The sequence below is a fragment of the Acanthaster planci genome, linkage group LG20 (genome assembly GCF_054643075.1).
Source record: "Acanthaster planci isolate LZ-2023a linkage group LG20, COTS_SCS, whole genome shotgun sequence".
NCBI lineage: Eukaryota > Metazoa > Echinodermata > Asteroidea > Valvatida > Acanthasteridae > Acanthaster > Acanthaster planci.
Genome location: NC_141796.1, coordinates 3,053,046 through 3,076,505, shown reverse-complemented (window position 1 = coordinate 3,076,505; position 23,460 = coordinate 3,053,046). Strand labels below are relative to the sequence as shown.

At 40.9% G+C, this 23,460-nt stretch overlaps 1 protein-coding gene across 3 annotated transcripts in view; it reads right to left on the bottom strand.

Annotated features, from left to right (window-relative positions):
• LOC110975478 (vesicular glutamate transporter 1-like) overlaps nucleotides 1-23,460 on the bottom strand; it is an 80,005-nt gene that overhangs the window by 33,326 nt on the left and 23,219 nt on the right. The window contains exon 1 of one of the 3 annotated variants that reach the window (XM_087130352.1): nucleotides 12,604-12,768. The exons of the other annotated variants lie outside the window; for them this stretch is intronic. The gene's annotated coding sequence lies outside the window, so the exon portion shown is untranslated. Of the gene's footprint in view, nucleotides 1-12,603; nucleotides 12,769-23,460 lie in introns of those variants that run through there. 3 annotated transcript variants of the gene reach the window in all.

Below are 23,460 nucleotides of genomic sequence, written 5' to 3'. Positions count from 1 at the left end.
GTCTGGCGGTGCGCGACCCGCGATTTGTCGGCCTTGGCTTCGCTATTGACGGCTTTCCCGGTCCGTTCGTCTGGCCCCCAATTTAAGGCCAATCGAGCGGCGAACAAGCAGCGCCGCCGGCTTCGACAAGAAAATTACGGTCGATTCTCCGCTATGTTTCCCGTCTGTGTTGTGAGAAATCTGCATAAAAAAATCACTTGTCTGGAGCTGGTTTGATGAATTTTAAAGGTAAAACTTCCCACTTTTAGCATTGTAATACAAACAATAAAAATCTGAGCTTTCTTGTCAATGCAAAGAAATAAAAATAAGAGGCTAATTTTTGTTAGTCCTCTTGTTTTCATTTAATCCTTATCTGGACATTTCAAATGTAATTTTACAGCAATTAAACACAAAGGTTCCCTAAAAATATGTGATACTCAAAACGTGGACCAATTACCATGAAAGTGATCATCAATTTGTACTATAGGACTCTTGGCAATATAAATATGGGATTCAAACATTACACGGAATGAAATACACTGGCTCAACTCGGCATGATGAAAAAAAAACCCGGAAAAATATGTAACATTGTGTAATTCGATACATAGCTTCATCGCTGCGCATTGTGTCAAATCTTCCCCCATATAGTGCAGTGCAACGCAATAAGGTAATTTGAATTCCCGCAGCCTGGACACGGGCCTACTTCAAGTACACCTTGGGAACTCTGGAGTGGTTTTAGAACCCAGGTACCAGCCCCAAGTGGGTCCCTTGAATTGGCCAATCCATCACGCACAAGTAGGCGGTCGTGTTTCCGAAAGCTATGTCTGCCGAGATGCATTGCTATGTAAAGGCCCTGCAAAGAGAGAGTGTATTTTTCCCCTATACGTTCTAACAACCGTTTAACGCGTGAATGACAAGTGGAGTGGGTACGTCCAAACAAGAACATTTAATTGCTCATGGCGTGGATAATTATTCTCCAAAGCTTTGAAAAAATCTTGTTTTACAACATGTGTTACTGCTTGAAATAGTTGTATTTTAAAATCTGTCCCTGAGGCCCATATCGACAGATATTCAAGAGAGTTTTAGTTCATAGCAGGTGGTGACTGATTCAGTTGCCATTTAATGGGTTGGAAAGTTCACAGAGGCCTTTTAAATATGCAACAATCGAGCATCACGTTGCATATCCTGCGCTTTCAACAAAATAGTATAGACGACAAATGTGCCAGATACTGAACCAAACGCCTCCTACAGAAACTCAACGGATACCAAGAACCTTCAGGATGTTGATAACATTTTTCACATTTGGTCATTTTCCATTTTTGGAAAAAAACACATCGAGGAGCTATATTGAAATTGCCTAAAAATCAGTCTTATACCCTAAATCAACGATAGTCAGCTCAGATGTTACTTTACTTAGGTCGTCATAATTTATTAAAACGTATTTCTTGATTAAACAATATTGGCGTCAAATTGGCTTGTATTTAGGGCAACCCCCATTGCAATGGACTTGTGCCTACCATCGACGTGCACCCGTACGTGAGAGCCAACAAAGGCTTCTGCTATTGAAATTACAGGCTCTGAGTTGGCTGAAATGACTGTAGACACCAGCTGAATTTATTGCTTTAGTAAGAGGTTCGCTGATTGGTCGTTGGATGGATAGGAATGTCACAGGTGATTCTTTTTCGAATGTCTGCCCTATCCATAAATTAACACCTCTTCTGGTGCTTCCTAAGACGTTAGGGGGAAAAAGTCTCTCAAAATATTTGTTAAAATAGATGGCCGTGATTCCAAATTTAAAAAGAAAGAAGTGTCAAACGTGAAACTTTTCATTAAAGTTACATGTATTATTGATGGGCCTCACTAGTTGTCGTTTAATCACGTTCGTATAGTGGAGGTCTTATAATATCGGTAATTCTGCTAGCCCCGCAAGCTGATCAGGTGTGAGATCTTACCTAGCACCTTCTGGAGCTTACATAAAGCCTGCAGTCAGGCTCCTACGTAGTACCATCGAATTATGCTGAGTGGCGCATGCACAGTCCACTTCCCAGCGGACTATCGTCGAATTGGAAACACATCAAAGGATGTAGAATTTGCTACTATTTGTGGTGTTTCCGTCAAACAAAGACTCCCATGAGAGGAGTTCATTTTGCCATCTGAATTGGGTTTTGCGGCACTCGAACCAGTCTTGACAGGGAATGTTGCACAAACACCAAACTTTAAATAAATACAAAAGAGGTCTGATCACAAAGTAAAACATTTGAAGCAAGATATGGGACGGAGAGAACCCCCTCCCGGCCTTTGTGTTGGTCATTGTTTGATTGGAATCTCAGGAATTCTTTACAGACATGGGGGGGGGTGCTAGGTAACAATAGTCTAGAGTGTGTATAGGGATTGAACAGGTAAGGGGGGTACCCCTCCGTCCATATCTTGCCTGGTATAAAATACCAAGTTGGGATACTGAGCAACATGCTCTACAACCGCAGGTATGTGTGTGCCAGAGCATTGGAAGTTTAATTTCTCATATATAAAAATATAACCCATTGAAGCAAATCCTTAAATATACATGCACTGTAATAAATATGCTCGTGCTCCAATGTACAGTGCAGTTAATTTTCAATTTAGTTAATTAATTTAATTAATTAATGAAGTGCAACTTCAGTTTTATCTTTGGGTATGCAGTTTTGTTTGTTTTTTCAAGTATAATTAAGGTCACAGTGCAATAAACGTGTCCTCTCTGTTTCCACACGGCAAATACATGGTGAAAGAGCATTTCTTGACCTCGACTAAGTCGGGCTGCAGGTTCAGACGTTACGTGCACATCACAATAAATATGAAAAGTACATTGACCAACATCTGCCCTTAAAAAGGAACAATTTGAAATGTGATATCAGAAACCAACTACAGATCCACTTTTCACATTCACTTGTTCCTCATTATAGAATGGCAAGGGAGTAACACGAGAAACAAGAACATTTTACTAGAATCCCCCCTGAGAGTTTTTCTTATCGATCTGACCGTTTCCTTGGCCGTGTACTTTGGCGGAGACGAGCGCCGCCGGACCGCCCAAAGATCATTCCGCGCTAACGCACGCGTATCCATGCGACTGGGGATTAATTCCGCTGGTTCCCTGCGCTGTGTCGATCGCTAAGGGGGCGAGGGCAGCGCCGAAGGATCTTGCTTTCAGCTTATTCATGTGCGGAAACTAATGGCGTTTAAAGCTATCTGTTGTGCGTTAAGTGTCTAATCTGATTGAATACAGACAACCAGTGTGCGGTAACTTATCAATTGTGTACACTTTGTACATATTTCTCCACTGACACGACAGTTTGGGTGTTTACGTTTTTTATGATTTCCTGTTGTCATCTTAAAAGTATCTATCCACCTACCTTAAATCTTTGCATATAAAATCTGACATTATTTATAGATGCAGCTTTTGCTGTATATCTGGACAGAATACCATACAAAACAGAATATATCCACTATTTTCTTTGCAGTTTTATGAATAACTTTAACTTTATAATTATAAAATATAACTTCCAGTTTTTATATTTTTTTCAGTCCTCGATATAACAGGTAAAGGACTAAGCACTGCTTTCCGTGACGAGAGAATATAAATTACTCAATGATGGGAGGTATACGAGCTCCTGAGCTGATCAATTTTTTTGAGAATGTGTGCCGAAGAGGTTTTGAGATAAAGTGAATTCCCTTTTTTTCTGAAAAAAGAAAAATATAGCAACCCTAAACTACAAGTGGACAAGTGGGAGGGTTAGTTGTGTGTGTTTGAAACTATATGAGACTCAAGAAATGTTATTATAGTCTCTGTTTGCTTGAATATTACAACGATCAGACGCCTTTCATAAAATCGATACCCTACATCAAATACCAGGACAATATAATCACTTTTCTTACGAGGATTGTACTTGTTTGTTCAAGGTGTCTGCATGCTATTAAGCAGGAGTCTTACAAAAGAAAAGGTTCCCCAATAAAATTTTGTGCAGCCCGATGAATATTCGCTGTTCACAACGCAGTCAAGTGGCGTTAGCACATGAAGGGGCAGAATGCTTTCTTCGGGTTGAAAGTGAAGTAAAATATTACATACCTATCTAGGAGGGAATTTGAAATATTTAGTAGGTCCTTTCACCGCTTGTTTTCCCGGTTATCATACAGACTAAGCTATTTACTCCTCTTTTCAATCCTGTCAGAACCTCTATACATGTATAATGAAATACAAAAGTCAGTGTATACCTTACTCCACCACATACCGCAACATAAAATATAGAATAGTATCAGCCTCCTTGCCTGTGTCAGTTTTGTACTTTCATCACCCTACTTACAGTCTCCATGCCCGGAAGTATAACAATGCATTAAACACGCTGCAGAGTCAACTAACAAATTGAAGGGGGGGGGATTAAATTGAATTTGGAATTGCGAGATCGCCAAGGCACGCACGGAGGTCGCCCAATCTAGGGTGGTAACTGAACTATCTAAAGGGAGAAAGAATGACTGACGAGGAAATCGGATCAGTATAAACCGTCATCTGTCAGGGAGTGAGAGCCACGATAGCTTGTGGGGAAGTAATGACTCCAGTAAATTTCAGTGATTCTTCCAGACTGCTGTTGGGCATAGCTTTGCATTTTTTTTGGTTGCTGATCACGCATTATCAGGCTTGGCATAATCTGCACTTTACAGTATCAGAGCAATTTTTAGCTGCTGTGTAAGGGTCCATGGTGTTTTGTACATTCGTGGGGGAAAATGGCACCCAAGCCAAAAGTGCCTTTTGCCCCCGAGGTTGTACAAAATCTGTTGGCATCGTCACAACAGGGAACAGTTGTTTTGTTACACTGAAGTAATCGATTGAAAAACTGCAATGCAACAAAGTGCATTTCATTCCACTAACATTCCACTAAAATAGTCTTCGACAAAGTGAAAAGATGAACAAATGCAACTAACTCGAAGGATTAGTAGGGAGTAGCATCTTTAATCTTGACATTTCCAATGAAATTTCCAGAGAGCCATATTATTCTGTAGTAGGTAATGTCTGAAACTGCAGGATGCTCCCATCATCGCTGTTGCGATGCAGGACTCGAAACCGCCGCCTTCGCCTTCGCCTTCGGATTCCCATTCCCATTTCGATTCCAATTCAGGCGAAATTGGCCCAGTTACAATCACGGTCGTATGCAGGAGAGATTGTGCTTCACTGTTCCCTATAGCACATTCGTTATACATGAATTTGTACCAGAGCGGCTGTATAACCTCGTACATAGGGTCACGCCAATACAACACGGTGGAAACGACACTTTTAACCGTGGGGAAGATCAGGGTAACTTACCCCATTGGGTACAGGACTCATGCACCACGGGGAACATAGCTCATGGTGTCGCTATCCGATACATGCGTGTTTGTGGCATATCAGGTGATCATTCTCGACCAATAAAATATCGTACTCTATGCAGCGTTTTAAAAAGAATCATACTTACTGGAGTGAAAGAGAACAAACTTCATATGACGTCCTATCTTTAGAATTTTTTTTTATTCATTGTTGCTGAATCGTAATTTGAATTTTCATCTGAAAATTAATCATGAGGGCTACGGAAAACTGAAGATAATTCACTTTGCTCTGCAGACAAGCACTGAATGAATTGAACATTCCAGGGGAAATTTGAATGGATAGTCATTTTCTCCTCGCAATCCTACCCAAGCATGAACGCAAATGTTAATCACATTCTGAGAAAATGTAACCATGTTTCCTGTCCAGAATTTATGAGAAGATTTCAAAACCGCATGAGACTTGTGAATTGAAATCTGCCATTTTTTTCTTTCTGCAAGAAAACAGTGAAATGTACAAACGGACTTGTAATGCAGCGACAGCGGCGCGCACTGCTAGAATTCCAAACATTCCGGCATCCCCGTTTAACTTTCACGCACCAACAGACACTCGAACGATTTCCGGGGTTAGGGATACGAAGAAGGTAGGATCAACAGTGCGCTGTTTTCTGGTCAGTGGGGGAGTAGTCGATCCGTCCAGGGGCGATGCAGTAAAGCAGACACGAGGACCCGGAGTCCAATTCTGGCCCATCGCAATCGTGTTTTCGATTAGTATCATCGATGCCGTCGTGTGCATAATGAAACACAACCCATGAACCCACCGGGAATGCAGACTGATAAAAAAGCACTCCGGTATCCCATAGATAATGCTTGTCTAGTCCAGTGTTAAAGCACTACATTAGTTGACGTAAGACAGGTTTTGTTCAGCACAAAATCTTCCGAAATATGCTGATACTTCGAAAGAACTGTCATTTCCCAAGAAAAGAAAGCTTACGTTTGACAATTTCGACCACAGAATTGCCCTTTCATTACGTACAGAGTTTATGAAATGAAACATACACGGGTGAAATTTTGAGACAACTGTGTTATTTATAACATGAATTTATAAAAATAAGTCTCCTCTGCTGCAAAAATGTATGAATGATTTGACGCATGCAAAGCCAGTCAGTGACAGAAAGACTTCATACGACGCCCAACTGTACATATTCGTAATTATATGTGACAAAAGTTTAAAAATAGAATAGAAAAGGTGTAAGAATACTGTTTTACCAATATTCAAATTTTAATCTTGACAACAAAGGGCGTCCTAATATAAACATTCATTTTGAAACTTGTCATTACATTGTCTATTATTTGCCGTTATCCACAATCAGGCTTATCTTGTAGACCTCTTTGCCATTCCATGCAAACAGTTTCCGGAGAAAAGAAAATAACTACCCCTTGCATTGTCTGAGCCAGCATCCTGAGGGGCAAAGCAACACCGGAACTCTGTGATTTTCGGCCAAGTCTAACAGCCCCTACTTGCCCGAACGGACAGGTTTTTAATCAAGATAGACGGCCGCGCACCTCGCCACTTCGGCTCAAGTAAATTCTCAAATAAACATCGAGCAGCCTGATATCTACACATAATACCCGACTTTCCAACGAGGGTTCCCAGGTCTTCACAATTGGTTGAGTTCTGACACTGACATGGCAATAACAAGAGTGTGTCCGACCGGCAAAATGACGACGATTCGAAGGCAATCCTGACCGATCTACAGCCGCCGCTCTAGCCTCCGGCGTATTTAATAATAGTACCCGCGTAAAAGAAATCCTACCAAATCTGGAGCAACAGACAGGCTTTTTTTTCTCTTTTCATCTCGTCACTCGGCCACGGAGCGTGCCGCTTGAAAGACAACATTAATTTGCTGTAGCTACGATAAGATGGATCTGTACCATACCAACTGCGCTATGTAAACTGATATAACAGAATGACAGCCATCTTAAAAAAAATTGAGGAGTGAAGTACGTCGGAGAACAGAACAGGCGTGAAGTCAGATGACCTTCTCCAAAAGCGCAGAGTCGTTTCAAATGTATCACTTTTCGGACTTGTAAATAAACAGCTTGAAGTTGTTTATATCCCAGAAAGATTTTCACAAGATAGCAAGAGGCATACCTACTTAAAGAGACAATGCACCGCTTCTGTTTTGTAGCATTGTACGCACCTCTCATATTACCTGGGCCGTTTTCCAATACTCAACTTCGTCTCCGTCTCAGGCTTTGGTCCCAAAACCAACCACCAATTGTGGGCCTGATGCGTTTAAATTACATTGGATTACTGTAATGTTTGGCTTTCTTGCATCCTATTTGATGTTCTGTGGCACTATTAGACTGATTTCTGCGCTAACAGCCTCAAAGTCAGCTATTAAAAAAAAGTTGGAGTATTGGAAAGCGGCCCTGCTATTCGTTCTTCTGAAGATCACCCTTGGTTCGTATCAGACTTTACTCCAACATGCTCTTTCGCCCCATTACTTTTAGAAAGGGTCTCAGTTTTATTTAGTATTTAGCAGGACAGGTACCAGCAGTGTTTATTTTATAGTGAGATTTTCTGGATAATAAGTCTACCATTTTTATTCCTGGTCACCTGAACGCCAGCCATAGCTCTACCAGCCGGCTGTATAAAGGCAAATGTATGACCGTCGAAGAACAAGAAGAGACTATGGAATGGACTTGCGAGAGATAAGAGGTATGTTGCAAAATCAGACATTATTAAATGTCGTTACCATGTAGTGTGTGTAAAAATCCGTCCTGTTCCCAGACTTCGCCAATGTAAATTACTTTTGCCACTGCCCAATCGTTGTTGGCAAACTGGCTATCCGTCAGTTAGACACCCAATCAAAAATAAAAACAAAAAACAAAAAAGAAAAAAACAAAAAACAAATCCCTCGGCTTACAAACTCTCAAGCAGCTCCCTTAACACAACAAAATTTACAAATGCTTCTTAACGCTATAGGAAAGTACCTGTCTTTTGAACACTAATGAAGTGTGCATTTTGAGGCAGAACCTCTCACGAACCAAGGGTGAACTTTTTGCAAACTTTGGCGGCCCATACAAACACATGTACTACAAGAAATATCTATAGGCCTACTGTACACTGGACACTGGGGGATTTTGTTTGCATAACTTTCTAGCTACTGGATAAACCATTCACGCGTTTTAATGGCGTGGTTAAAGAATGAAGCAGGTCTTTAGCCCTACGTGTAATGGTGTGAATATCGACCAATGTTCGACCCGAACTGGGATTGCAAGCGTTCGGCTCGTGTTAATTCCAACACTTGAAGGCTTACTGTAAGCGACTTTTTAAAACCAAGTCAGAAGAGGAAAACCAATTCGCCGTTTCCCTTACAGCAGAAACCAAAATGTCAGGTTGTTTATGTTAGCCAAATCATCTGAAACCCCTCAGCAATTTCAGCAAACTATCCCAATATGAATAGGATTTGACATTCGCAGATATGCTGGTTTCATGCCCTTTCAAGAAACAATTTTTTTTTAGAAGCGACTGTAACTTGGCGTTGAGAGGCGAAACGCAAGCAACAGCCGTAGTGATTACTTAGCGGCGAGCGTAGAACGAGTCTTGAAATAGTCTCACTGTTTCTGCTCGTGGATTGCTCGGGGAGGCGGGAAAAAATCCGATACAGACAGCAGCGAGTCAAGACCATGACACTAATGTGGCCATCAGTGGGATTGACTTTCAAGGAGCAAGAGCGTTCATCGCTTGGCTCCGCCGGCTGATGTTAATGGCTGTCGCAGACTATCATTCCGTGACTGTATCGGGTGGGAGGGTGTTTCGTGGCCTGGTGTATATTTCCCACCCCGCAGGTGTGTACTTACTACTCGTATTTCCTTCTTTTTCAATAATTTAAGCAGTGACTCGATACGGAAGCCTTGCTACTCGATGACTTCAAATAAATACGGCTACAGAATACAAAAGTACTAGAGGAACCCTACTCTGTCAATTCACTAAACAAGCCCTTTATTACTGCACTTTAATCCGCGTTGAACTCAAGCACCAATTTTCTATTTGTTGTTTCCTTCCTGAAGCGGGAATGCTCATACCTGTGCTTATAGTGCCCAGACTTGTAGGTATATCCATTCCCATAGAATCTTGACATGCAATGGTTTCCAACTTTGCTACACGGCCTTACATAACCTAACGACATAGTCCCTCAGGCTAGATCATCCCCTGCCTGTGTACAGGCAGGCATTCGCCTGCTGGTGGTTAACTTGAGCCTCCGCTTCTTAAAAAGCCCTTTCAAAGATGATTTAATAATTTCAAGTATTGCCATTGTGGTACAAGCGGGTTGACACTAAAAAGCAGCGAACGACATTGTCCGTACAAAACTGGTCAAAATATAGTCTCCTTTAGATCATACGGATACAATTTGCCAGGGATGGAAAGAGTAGAAAATGGGGGGCAAAGCTTCATTCTCAATCTTCATTGTCTCTGCAATGCTATTCCTCAATCCTTACGACAAGAGGGTATGCCCCAGCCAAGTATCGACTCCCCAATATCCCCAGATCAGTTTATCAGGAACGGATAAGACCTGTTTTTCTCTTCTGGCGTTGAATTTTCTCTAGAGTCCTTCGGTTCTAGGCCGCCTGCTGTGACTCTGATGAGGATCAAATATTTATAAAAGGGTTCTGAGTCATCCTGTGCAACAGAAATGCGCTGATCATTTTCCACTTAACAGACAAAGGGCACTGCGAGTTTTGCATACCAACAATTGCTTAGATATGGCTTGACCGGGTAAACGGGATGGGAATGCTGAGGACCTGCACCCTACAAAGTACTTAAAAATGACCAGAGTCCTTCCATAATTTCACTAAGAAGTCAGGATGACGACGAAATATCTAGACACGAGTGTCTGAGTTACAAGTGCAACTGATCATGCTATCGCAGATAACCGCATGAGACGTCTCTTATGGGTGCCAAGTATGGCGTGGCTTCCAGGTCAAATAACAGCTTACCCCTTGTATTGCCTCCAAAATGTCTCGAGATATGTTGTATATAGTGTATATAGTACCACTGCATTTATAATGATTCCAGTAACTGATAAACATTTAGTTTCCAGCGGACTTAAAGGTAATAAAGAATGTTAAAAACCCTGACACATTCGACATATCGCCTTTTGTTTCTTCATCGCACACGACACAGCTTTCAACAGCCTCCAATTCTCACTGTTCGACGACGACTGCGTTCCGATGATCTGCAAAAGCTTTGAGGTTTGTCCCGTGGTTTCTGAGGCTCTCCAACTGCTTTCAAAATAGCCTCCCATGTTGTCCCGCTCCTATGCATTTTTCTCCATCATAGGCATTTCACGGCGCACGTAGAGTCAGTGAGGTGCAATTGCTTTTTGATTAAAATTGGAGCTACATATTGTTTTAACGCAAGACGTTTGGGAGGGAAGCCTTCATAATGTGCCTCAGTGCAATAGTGGCTAATCAGTTGGTCAAGTAAAAGCCTGGGAACGGAAAACTTTCAAAATGACGTACGAAGTGTATGTGTGATGTTAAATTGAAAATGCTTATTCAGCACCGTCGCCAGCCTCAGGCAATAAGGGGGGGGGGTCACATCAGCTGGGGGGTACATCACAGGAACAGAATATATTTTTCATGCTTATCCTATACTGATGGGGGGGGCAGCATCCCGCCGAGGGGGTGGGCCCCGCCCCTTCCCCCCGGCGACAGGCCCAGTTTTGTTGTAAAATTGCTGATTTGTTATGTTTCTGTTACGGTAATGATTTTTGAAAGTCGATTATCGAAGTTTATAGGATCTGACAAAGAATCTTCTCAGCAACAATCACTTCTGGAAAACCTATTTTTTTTTACCTTTTCCCACAATGAATTTTGTACAACGAAATGGTCTAAATTGCAGGAAATAATTCAGATGTTTATTACAGACATTTAACGTATACCATTCATATAATGACAGTGGAAAAGTGTGATCAATGAAGCTATATGTGTATAAACCTATGCGTTGTAATTTTTACGTAAAAACATCAGTCAGTGCTTGTAATCGCATTCTCTTTGGACATTTCGCAATAGCATCTTCCGAGCAAGCCTTTTAATGACTACGCAGCAGACCGTAGCGGGGGGAATTCAGCAAGCCCATTAGGAAAATGACTCCTGAATTTCTTCATAATTAGCTGATAATAAAGGCCAAATGATGTGGCAAATCATCACCATAATAACTGCATATCACAAACAGCAGACATGCTCATTATGCCAAAAAAACCTAGCCCCACTGCCCATTTGTGACTGGTAACACTCTACAATATAATGACAAGAATCACTTGAATAGATGTTGCTGTCTGCATTACGAGACAACAATTGTATTTCCAGGCGATGTGATATGGATATGGACAACAACAGCGACGCCGATTCAGCCTATCATTTGGGCGCAATGAAATAGTAATATTTTGCAAGAATGAAACACTCTGCACTGAATTAAATTCAAGAGAGAAATACAATCGAGAACCGATTGAGAAGGTATTACTTTAATTTGCCATAATTTAAGTTGCAGCTTTTTTGTTGGAACAGTTTTTGTCGGAAGTCCCTTTGCCTGCTTTAGATCGTGTTTGAAAACAGCAAACAGCAGGGCACCAAACAGCGTAATGGCCTTTTGAAGGGGGATAGTAGCAAGGAGATCGATGTTGAATAGCTAATTGCTCTCTAAAACGGTCGTATTCATCTTTGAGGTCTCAAGAGAGAATTTAATGACAACCTTTTTACTTCAAGTAGGTTAAGCATGTGATGGCAGTTCTGTTATTTAAATCTAATCCATTATGATTTCTTTATGCCCTTTCACGATTGCACTGGGAAATTGAACAACCCCATTGATCTTACAACTATTGTTACACATTTTTTGGTTAACCGTCAGCAATAAAACCATTTATGTGGGCCCCGTCGTATTCATTACAGTAGCTTTCCACGGCCGTATTTTATGGCTGCCGACTGCCATGATACATAAATCCAGTCTCCAATTTCACAGAAATTATACAGAAACTAATTTGGTGTCATACGCTTTTTTTGGGGGGGGGTCTTTGCTGTCAATGATGTCAAAGTTAGAGAATAAAACTAAAACCTTACTTAAAGTAGTCTATGAAGTAGAAATCCATGCATGTACTATTACTACATGTGACAGATTAAGCGATGGTTTGATAGAACACAGTTTGCTAGCCCTGTGTACACAGTGTATACAACACCTAGGTTAGCCGCCTATCAAGCTACCAAGGCTAAGGATTTCTTCCAGTTACTTACAGCTCAGTGGCAGGAATTCTTTCGAATTCCCCAACGTTTTGGTTTTCGTTGTGGGGATCTCACCGCCGCTGGTAATGCAAGGATGGTTCCGTTGTCAACGGTGGGCGTGAAACGTCTGTCGCGCATGCTATCGCCAATCCTTAAATTTGAGACTAGCTAAAGAGTAAAGGTTGCATTAGAATTTGCTGCCAGGCCTAAAGTCCTGATTATCACCTACGCGGGTATTGTGCCCCAAGTATGCATTATTTATAACAGCAGACCTTCATGAGTAGAGTATGGTCCACATTGTTTGGTCTTTGTTATTTAATTATTTTATTTTGAATATGCTGGCTGATCAGTGTAGAGTTGGAGACACCAAGACTGAAAAGAGATCAGGGCTCAATGCGCTTTGCCTCAGCACTCGCCGACTTAGTCCTGCTGACAATTCACATCATATAAGGAGTGGGCCAGTACCTTAATCGTCTGTTTTCAAGGATAACATTTGTTATTTGTTTGTTTATGTGAAATTACACCCACGTTGATATCTTTGTTTTTTCTTTGATTTTCTGCTGGAGGCTTCGGCATGTGAAATTATTATTGCAAGTCTCGCGGTTTGTTCCCCACGGTTGACCGGGCTTGTGAATTCGATGCGATTAATTATTCATCGGACGGCAGTCATCGGGAGATGGAAGAGCCAAACGGGGTTCTTCGCAGTAGGTTCACGCTCCAATGGCCGTCAAGTCAACGATGATACGTGCGGAGCTCGCTTTTTTATGCTCACGTTAGGTACTGTGTTGTGTTTGCCTTTTGAATTGTGCATCGGTATCTTCGAAACGGAAAATTGGTCATTTTGATCTCTTTCGCAGCATGCCTGGGATTACGGACATAGTATAATAATAAAAGAATAAACGGTTTTGTAACTGAGATTCCCGGAGTCTAAAGCAACGTTTAGGCTAAAAACGTCTCCCGTTTCTGGTTAGGGGCTGGCTCCAAAATTGATGCAGCGACGCGTTTTTTCCCCTTGCGTTTTTCCTACAAATGATGTACACACACACGCGCTTGTACATACGTACAGCTGCTACCAATCCTGAAATAGACTGCCCCCTCACTATCTACTGTTCAAAACACGGTCAGCTTGTAGATGTGCACAGGACATAAGACCACCTCTTTTGTCTGGTTATCTGATGTAAATGTTTAATAGAGAAATAACGTCATCTGAAAGAGAGTGCCCGACTAAGTGTATGGGGGCTGAGAGGGATTCCTTTACTGTATATTATTCAACAGTACCCGATCTAAAACATGTTAAAATTATACAGCAGCAGGATTCCAGTCGATTAAGCAAGTTTGGCAGCTTTTCGATATCGTATTATACCATGTCTGAAAGTTTTTTTTTAATTTTGCCAGAAACCGGAGATTGTTTGGCATCAAGTTACATTCTGTATTTATAGAGAAGACATTCATGCGCATAATCTGCACAGAGTAATGCTCATCATACAGAGAGCTGTAATTTTGATTTGTTAAGTCATTTTGCAGCAAAAGTTCATTACAATGATTGTAGGAGGTGACAGTGCGTTCTCGAAATTGTTTAAACCTAGGTCTATTGGAGTCTCCATGTCGCCAAAGAAGGTATCTCTATCTAGTGGTGCTCACCATTTGCACGACACTGATGCTTGCCCACACAAAATGACTTGTAGGCCTAAACTATGATTGATAAAATCGGTGAAATAGTACACAGTTTTATAAAAGTGCGGCCAAAATGAAACAAAACTATTCTGTAATTTTGAACGAACTGTTTTAAGTGAAATTAAGTCTTTGTTTTTTTTAAATATAGCAACGTAAGACCACGTTTCAGGTCTTTAAGAAAGTCACATCAAATAATAAAGCATGTCATATATGAAATGTAATGTTTAATTACCCTGTAGCCTAATTTTAGTGTCTTTAGTACTGGAAATTCAAAAACTGATAAGTACAACAAAACACCCTTTATAATTCCTAATTGCTAATTTGGAGTCTTATTGCTATTACACACAGAGTCCCTGTATTTTTGTAAAATTTGCTTCAATGCTTTTACCGAGTTATAAAGTAAATGTACGTGCCTGCCTTCAAACTGAAATTTTACTAAATCTTTCTGGAAAAAGTCATTCAACACCTTTTTTTGTGAAAATTTATCCAATTATTTGCAGGTTCGTAAAGCACATGCCAGTCCTGTAAAATTTCACACTACCAAACCGTCCGTTGTCGGTAGGTGTAGGCAGCACGTGGTTTTCAAGGTGATTCTGCAACAGCTGCTCAAACCTACAATGGTCAAGTGCCGGAGACCTACCTCTGAATATTGCGCAGCTGCGCCCTCGCACTTTATAAATACCCAGCCCTTCGCAAGGGTCTGAAGGTGTGTGTTTTTCAGATTCGAAATTAAACATTATTATAGAGCAAAACTGATTTAATGAACATCGCTGATACTGAGGCGGGACCCTAGTAAAAATGCAGTTGGTTTCTTTTCGTTTTGTCTGTCAAGAAGCGAACAGCGTAACCATCATGGGGAAATTGATTTATAACTTTAATAAGCACATACCTTACGCGCAATAACTTGAACAGTTTTTCATCTGGTACTGGGCACATAGAAACCTACATTTCAATGAGTGACATGGAAACGTTTATGAGAAGAAGTTTGGAGAAAACAATCCACGACGTAGGTTATTGTAAAAAAAAAATCTGTAGCCATGATAAGTATGATTATTAATGGGAGGGGAATTCTTCAAGCCTCACAAATACCATGGCAAAACAGAAACCGTACTTTATAAAATTCGATTCCAGATATTTTTTAAAAGACCAAACACAGGAAATGTATTAAAGATGTAGAATAATGAACATCTTGAATTGTGCTGCGCAATTAAGCCATTACTTTTGAAAAACAAAATATCACGAGGTCATTTCCTGAAAATCAATATAAACTTACTAACTGTCCTCCTTAACGGTGTTTAAGGGTAATTAAAGTATTAGGGATCCATTTTTTTGTGTCGCTGTCACATCTGGCATATGATTTTGTAGGTTCAGAACACATTTTGCAATTTCCAAGAGTCAATGCAAGCTATATATGCATATAATAACATAATCAGGTTCTCTATAGCAACCATAATTTTGCAGTTACCCAACTGCTTTGAAAGCAACTATAACTGTCCATAAGGGGACAACCGTGTTCTCTGTTAACGCTAGGCAGTTTCGTTCCCCAGAGATGCGCAAAGACTTCAATCAGGTGCATTACCCGAATGATTGGTCTTCAGGTTGGCTGGGCAGAATTGATCCACCCATCCCTGAGATTCACCTTACTCCTCTACAGTGTCCTCCCTTCACCAGCAGATGAAGGCCTAATGAAAAAGCTGGTAATCATCTGGTAATAGTTTTCAGAGCTGGTAGATGCTGTTTTCAATCTTTGTGCTCCGGGGCCCGGACGGTCGAGGCGCGTTTAAGTCGCTCCCCGTGGGGAGGCGAAGCTTACCACGGCAGCGTTCCCATCAACAAAATAACCCAATCTGAAAGCTCTTCCTGCCAGACGTGGGATAGGGAGCCTCCAGCCGGGACAAACTGATCCAGGCAAGATTCGGTGACTTCTGTCGTGGCCTGAGAACAGATCCAGAGACAGACGTCTGCAGTCCAGTATCCATACCTCGTTTTAAACATACCTTATACTAAATCATTTATTAAGTCGGAGAATATTTGCGGTTACCGATAAAACTCATTTGATTAAACCTTTGACCACAACAAGAACCCCGCAAAAGAAAAAAAAACAAGCAAACAAACACCCCAACAAACAAACCAAAAACCCACAGCAAAAGCAAAAGACAGCAACAACGGCAAAACAACTGACTAAGGCAACTAACTCGGCACTATGACATAAGCCTCGAGTTCCTCATCTATCGTCTTAAACTAGGAACAGCGAGTGACTTTGGTGAGGTCATTAATTAAGTCATGACGTACCTTTCCCAGGGTGAAACGACTGGAACCCGGGGTTGGGACGGACTATGATAATTGTGAATTATGAATATTCCACTCCTCGACTACTGTCCTTGGCCTACTCTTCCACGCAGCCAACGACAACTCTTTGACAATTCTAAGAGATCAAAATGTTACCGCAAAGGGATATAAAATGAAAGTGGCACGATTCTTTACATTACAATTTCAGCCTCTGCAATGCAGAGACTGATCGCCTGTGTAATCGTACAGTGTTGTTACTGAAATCCGAAGCTAAAACGAATTCCCTGATTTGTAATGGGTAAGACGCAATTCATGATGCCTTTAAAAATTCTTCAAGTTCCAGTTTTAATGGTTTGTAATTTGTTCTTTCCTCCTTTAAATATAATTTTTACATGCTTTTCACAGTACCCCAAATGCAATATCCCACAGGCAGAAAGTGCAAAGCGTTTGATTGGCTATGTTTGCAAGAGGGACAGACATGGTTAAGGCGCCAATAGGGCACCGAGGAATTGCGTTATGAAACTAATTACGGCAAGTTTCTAAATGACATTAGAGAAAATTAAACTTTCCAGTTTCGATTCAATTAGCCGTGCATTCGACTACAGAAGTTAAGGCACATGTTTGACAAATACGTAATATATATATATAAAAATGAATCCACACTAAAGCACGGACCACTAAATGAAAAGAAATTTATCAAAGAAGTCAAAAAGCCCCATGACCTAAAAAGTGATAAAAAGGGGGCCTATAGGAAATGTGTTCCCAGTTTAATGGGCTCTCCAGTTAATAGTTATTTGGGATTGTAGTAGTATTCACAAATGCAACACATTAATCCTGTTGTTTATGCATTGATGGAGATATGCCATATTAGTGGCGGTGTTTTTACTGCAAAGTGCATTTTAGGAGAAAGTCAGGCCCTTCAATAATATTTCCAAATATGAATATTTATATAGGTTTCAAACGACTTAAACAGTTCATTTCCATTTATTGAGTGTAAAATAAAATTGCCCAGTCAATTATCTTGTGGTCTCTCATTCCAAAAATTCAAATCACAATGATTATTTCCCGTTGGGTTGGTGAAAACTGAAAATTTATTTTGGTGTCAGTTTGAAGAGAATTTACATCACATCGGTCATTTTTTAGTTCAAGCATTCGAATCTGTTTTCAGAAGTGGCAAACCTTTAGGTTAAAGTTATGTCAGATCACTAATTTATTGTCCAATACGGGCGATTCACAATAGTGCGCCTCCAAGAGTTTGCAACGCGTTGGCCAATCACAACGGTTGAAATTTGTCGACCCTTTTCAAACGAGCATTGGGTCGACAAATTTCGCGCACTGTGGTTGGCCGACGCGTTGCAAACTCTTGGAGGTGCACTACTGTGAAACGCCCGTATTCAGCAGTTAGTCTGGTAGATCATACACTGTAATAAGGCTGCATCCGAATCTCTTGTCTAGAGCTAGGTTTAGGTCTTCGCTCCATTGGAAATGCGTGGAGACGCGTAGACAATAGACCTAGCCGTAGCTCTGGAAGCCCGTTTTGGACACGGCCTAAAACCCAACACCTAATGTAAATGCTTCTTTGCGTTAATTGTAAACATGTAATCGTTTAGACGTTTGGAAATAAACGTGTTTTGGTGTTAAAAAAGTGTTATCACCCAATAAAAGTGTTAAGTGTCTTGTTATGAACACCCCATAGTGTCATTGTGTCTTCATTTACACATCAATACGTATTTGTTTCAGGTTTGAAAAATAAGCACCGTAACGTGTATAGCTTTGGATTATTAACGCAACAAGACGTTCCTAAAGTGTTAGCAGGAAGGCGTGTAAAAGGCGTTAAGACATTAACGCTTGTTTCACAGCGTACAATTTTCATATTCGGTGGTCTTATTTGGTACGTCTTACTTTAACATAAATGGAAATGAAAGCAAGGAGAAAAAATAATTAATGCAACGTTCCTCGACTTTTAATTTTATACTGATTAAAATTTTAATATCGTGGTTCTCAAAGTATACGTTATCTGTCGTTTAAAATAAAAAAGAAATTTGTAATACTTTGGGCATATATAAAATCTCTTCACTGCTTCTAAATTGTTCCTTCTAATCTCTGGCCCAAACATGTTGAGTACGTGGCCCAGTGTGTCTGCTCTTTGTCACGTTGCTTCAATTGATATTGTAATTGTTTTTATGGCTCGGTTATCTGCAAGTTTGAGATAGGTTTGGGTAATGCCCTCGAACTCTCTGGCATTGTGCTCACATACCACCCACGAGTAGCTATTTTTGGCTGTTGTGATGACAAATTTAAAGTACAGAAATGACCAGCACAATAATATCTTCTGAATGTAATTTCAAACTTTGAAATGCATTTTCATGCAGGTTCTCCAACTTATTTTAACCCACGTTATTATCAGATGGAGTGACGTTCAAATTTGTTTACGAATTTCGTGTGGTTTAAATGTGTATTTCGATTCCAATCTGCATCACTTCCACTACGTTGTGAAATTCATGTTTTTCTTTGTGGCAGTCATTTAAACGCATTTGTTGTTTAAATTAAATTTATTAAGTGCACACCTACATTCATGTAATCAAATCAAGAGAAGGGAATGAAGGATCTTGATAATGTCCCATTGTTACGCGTTAATTGACTTGACATTCCTTGACACTCATCCTCACATTGCCCGGTTAAACCTACTGAGATAGCCCTACAGGACCTAGTTTAAAATTGCCCCCGATGACGTGCACTTATATGTTCGATTCAAAGGTAGCAAGTAGCAAACTGCATTCGATAAACTCCACTGATTCCTTTTACGAGAAATATTCTCTCACGCTGGCCTACAGCGGGGACCCTTTTACATGGCCTTCAAAAGGGGCCAACATTAATAATGTATGCATCGCAGCTCTTTGATATATGATTGAAATGAAATTGTTCAAACGTACCCCTTTTCTATATTTCCCATTTTGTCATGCCCTACATTTCATGTTAAGCCCAGTTCCCATATCAATTAGAAATGGAGACTCACGGCAGACTAGATATAACGACAATGTCGGTGTGTTGAAAACATCCCAGATTAAACTAACCGCATGACGAGAATAAGAAGCCACCTCTGCGTTAATGCCATACAGGTCACGTGCGCGTTAAAGTAGCTGCAATGAATATTTCTTTGACACACTTTATCCTGCTATACAGTATACTCTTTTTCAATGTATTGAAAACTAGTTTCGTCCCTGTTTGACTTTTTATATATTTGAATTATCTGTGCTTTCATCGACAACTGAGAGAGCTGTTGTTGTGATGTTATCTGAGTAAGACATAATCCAGTGTATATTTTTTCTCGTTAAAATTTTGAATTCAATAATTTACTCATTGAAAATATTTCTCAAAAAGAAGAAAATATTTAGTCCAGCAGTCTTTAAAAAAGCAGGAGTTGCTGTGCGCAAACCAAAGTAACATTGAGGTAGGCCCTATTCCTGGGACGACATAACAGGTTTGCTCGTGAATATGGAAATACTCATTAGCATAAAAACCCAAAAGACAGTAAAATATCCTCTGAAATAGGGAAACACAAATTAAAACTGAGATTACATAGGTGCATTTTGAAGATCTGTATCAAAACGTTTCCATTGCAGCTACCCTTTAAATATCTCTTTGACCAATAGGGTTTTTGACCTGAAACAATGAACGCTCGTCTCAAGTTAGAGAACACGCACGTGTTGCACCAACAGGTTGGTTTATTGAAGTAACGAATTCTACATCTCTCAAATGATCGGTTATTTAACCCAGGTTACCAATAATCTTGAAATTGGGTCTCCTAAAACGGTCTATTTTCCTTGCATCTGTTCCCTTTATTGTGTTGACGCTGTCCTTCCTTTCACATCATCAATCTGAGGCCTACATCATCACATTTCCATAAGCGATTCCCCCGCTCCAATTTACAGACCAAAATGCTTTCATTTCACGGTCACTGGGTTGATAACCCATGTTAGCCTTCTCTATCTCATGGCAAGCTCGGATCGACCGAGTCGTCTCTCTTCCAGAATGAAGACGGTTATGCTAAATTAAGCTCACCGTATTGACAAAAAGATAGACCGCATGATTTGTAAGAGTCTGGTCTACGCGTCATTGTTATGGAGCGTCTCTTGAAAGTTCGTCGATATCGGTGGGGATTGTGCTTTGCATACGCTTAGTTATGCTCACATGATTCATCTGGTCATTTTTTTTCTCTGTCTTTGGTTATCAAATACATGCAAAATCTTTCTGGTCAAAAGTACGTAGTACTAAAAATGTTTTGGCTTCAAACTTTAATCTCTGTCCGATGCTTCCAGATTACTGAAAGGCTGTGACATACTTTCACTGTTTGTAGCCAGACGGACTGTTTCAAACTTACAATATACCAACATACCAAAACCAGATGCTCGAAAGTGAAACGTTCGCAATACCTGCTTTTCTCGAGGGGAAATTAAGAGGGGTGCGCTACTTTAAACCTGGCTTGAGACATTGCCGACACTACTTACACAGTCTTTACTTATATACGTCAATTGAGTGAATGAAATGTGTGACGAAAACAGCCCTAGATTGCGGTTGGACTTTATTGTACCACTAGCTACTTTTCCTTCACCAACCAGGCCAAATGAGGTTGCTTAAATCAAAATATTTGAAGTGTTCAACGGAAAACGTCCCGGCAGTGCAGACTTTCGGAAAAGGGAGTCAACCTAGTGCAGGCATGCTTAAGGGCACTCGTATAATGGTCTAGTCCATCCTATCCAGCCAAAACTATCAAAAACAATTATGAACAAATATGCCCTTGCTGACCTTAAATTTCCGCACTTGGCTTACCGGAAACACAGACCGCCACTCTTGAAATATACCTGAAAAAATTCTGAGACACCAATTCTAGTTGTAAATGGGACAACATATTGAAACAACAGCCAACGATCTGAGCCCTTCGAGGGTCAAACGCGGACCATCGGGACCGTACTTCTTCCATCGCGCGCTGTCGGTACCCCGAGGCCCCGGCAAACACCACTGCCCGGTTCGCCTACACTTATTATTAATCCATTTACTCCCGTTGATTGAAACCGGAGCGCCCATTTTTTAATCTCCCCGTTATTTGCAATAGATCTTCTTGGCCCGCGAGGCAGATTCCGTTCCCACTCTCTCGGTAAGTGTTGCCCAAACTCCCCCGGTCGAGTGTGGTGTATTTTCACTTTACAGGATCGCGGCCGCAATAAGGCCGTCAAGTGAGTCCTGGGAGAGGTGTTATTTGGCTAGTGTTTCTGAATTATTGTGAAATAATATCTTCCGGGGAGGGCAAATCACACTGGACGGAGAGCAACTAGCTCTCTCCCTCCTGGTTTTTCTGATTCTCACTGGATTCACGAGACACTGCGAAAAATATTTTCTTGACTTTTGACAGATGCAACGGATTTTCGCGAGTTGACTCTAGCTGAACACAGCACTTCTTCTACAGGCTTCTGTATGGAACATCAAAGCTAAAACTAAGGCCTGTATTTAATAGAGATTACTCTTCGGTCTGAACATGGAAAGCTGTTTAGGAATAATGACTTGGAAGTAGATGGTTGGATTTTATCCGCCAAAGAAGTGTTCATGTCACTCAAGGTCTACAGCCACTGATTGAATCCATATTACAATCACTGTTATGTGTTAGAACGCAACCTGGCGGGAGTAACAGAAGCAACAGAATCCAGCTAGCTAATGGTGGAAAGCTGCCCATAAGCTATCCTCATTCCCAGGGTCATGTTAACGGGCTTGATGATTTAATCACACGAGGGGAATGGGTTTGAGCGAGGACCCTGCTCTCCCTCCCGATTCCCTTTGGAGCGCACAAGTGTGTCAGTTTACATTTTTGGAGCTCTGTGTTTGATCGACGTCACGGGTGAATCGTCCTACTTTGGGGATACTGCATTCGGCAATTGCTGACTTCCAGCGTATGATTTAGGGACATTTCAACCATAATACAATTTGGAGATTTATAAATGATCCAACGGCAGATCAAGTAGGCACTTTACCGTATCCTACTGCAAAACGTCTGGGGACGAGGTTGCCGCATGTTCTGATGTTCAGAGTGATTCGAGGGGAAAGTCTGGCTTTCTTATTCGCCTGTGGCTAATTAGTCGTCGAATACTCCATTCTGCTTCTGCATTTTTCTGCATGGGTAAAGTCTAGACAGTTTCCCATATTCCAGGGTAAACTGCCATCGCCAAGATGACAATTCCCATTGAAGAAACCTCAAAGCAGTGCAAGGATAATAAATGACGGACTAGTCTGTGTTCCTCGGATGCACTCACAGTATACCCAGCAAGAAATTAGACCGAGGGGTACCCCCCAACATGTCCAATCCCTATACACATTCCAAACTATTGTAACACATCCCCCCAAGATGTCTGAAAGGAATTCCCCAGATTCCTGCGAGACAATGACCAACACAAAGCGGGGTGGGGTTCTCTCCGTCTCATACCTTGCTGCATATGACTCACAGAGCACCAACGAAAGCATTTCTTGAAGAGAGCCCCACCAGCTATATACAACCTAAATACAAGAACTGTTTTGGCGGCAGGTGACACGCAGAACAAATCTCTGCCTGATCTCCTCGTTGTCAAGTATACGTGTGGGAAGAAATGGAATAATACTATTTCCAAAAGCATCGCCCTCAATCCCTTTTCTTTGCCTGTATCGTTACTTTAGAAAGTGGCAAAGATTCTATTGTCTAGAAGGCATGATTATAAGCTTTGGTTAAGACTGCTTACTAATTTGTCTCCTTTCCTTAAAAACAATTGGGGATAAAGATGATAAAACAATGGTTGAAGGAAGTATGTGACGACTGAACAGATTTAGTCAATATTCAAGTTTCGATGTCAAACAATGAATGTTCGAATACTGTTGTGGAACTAA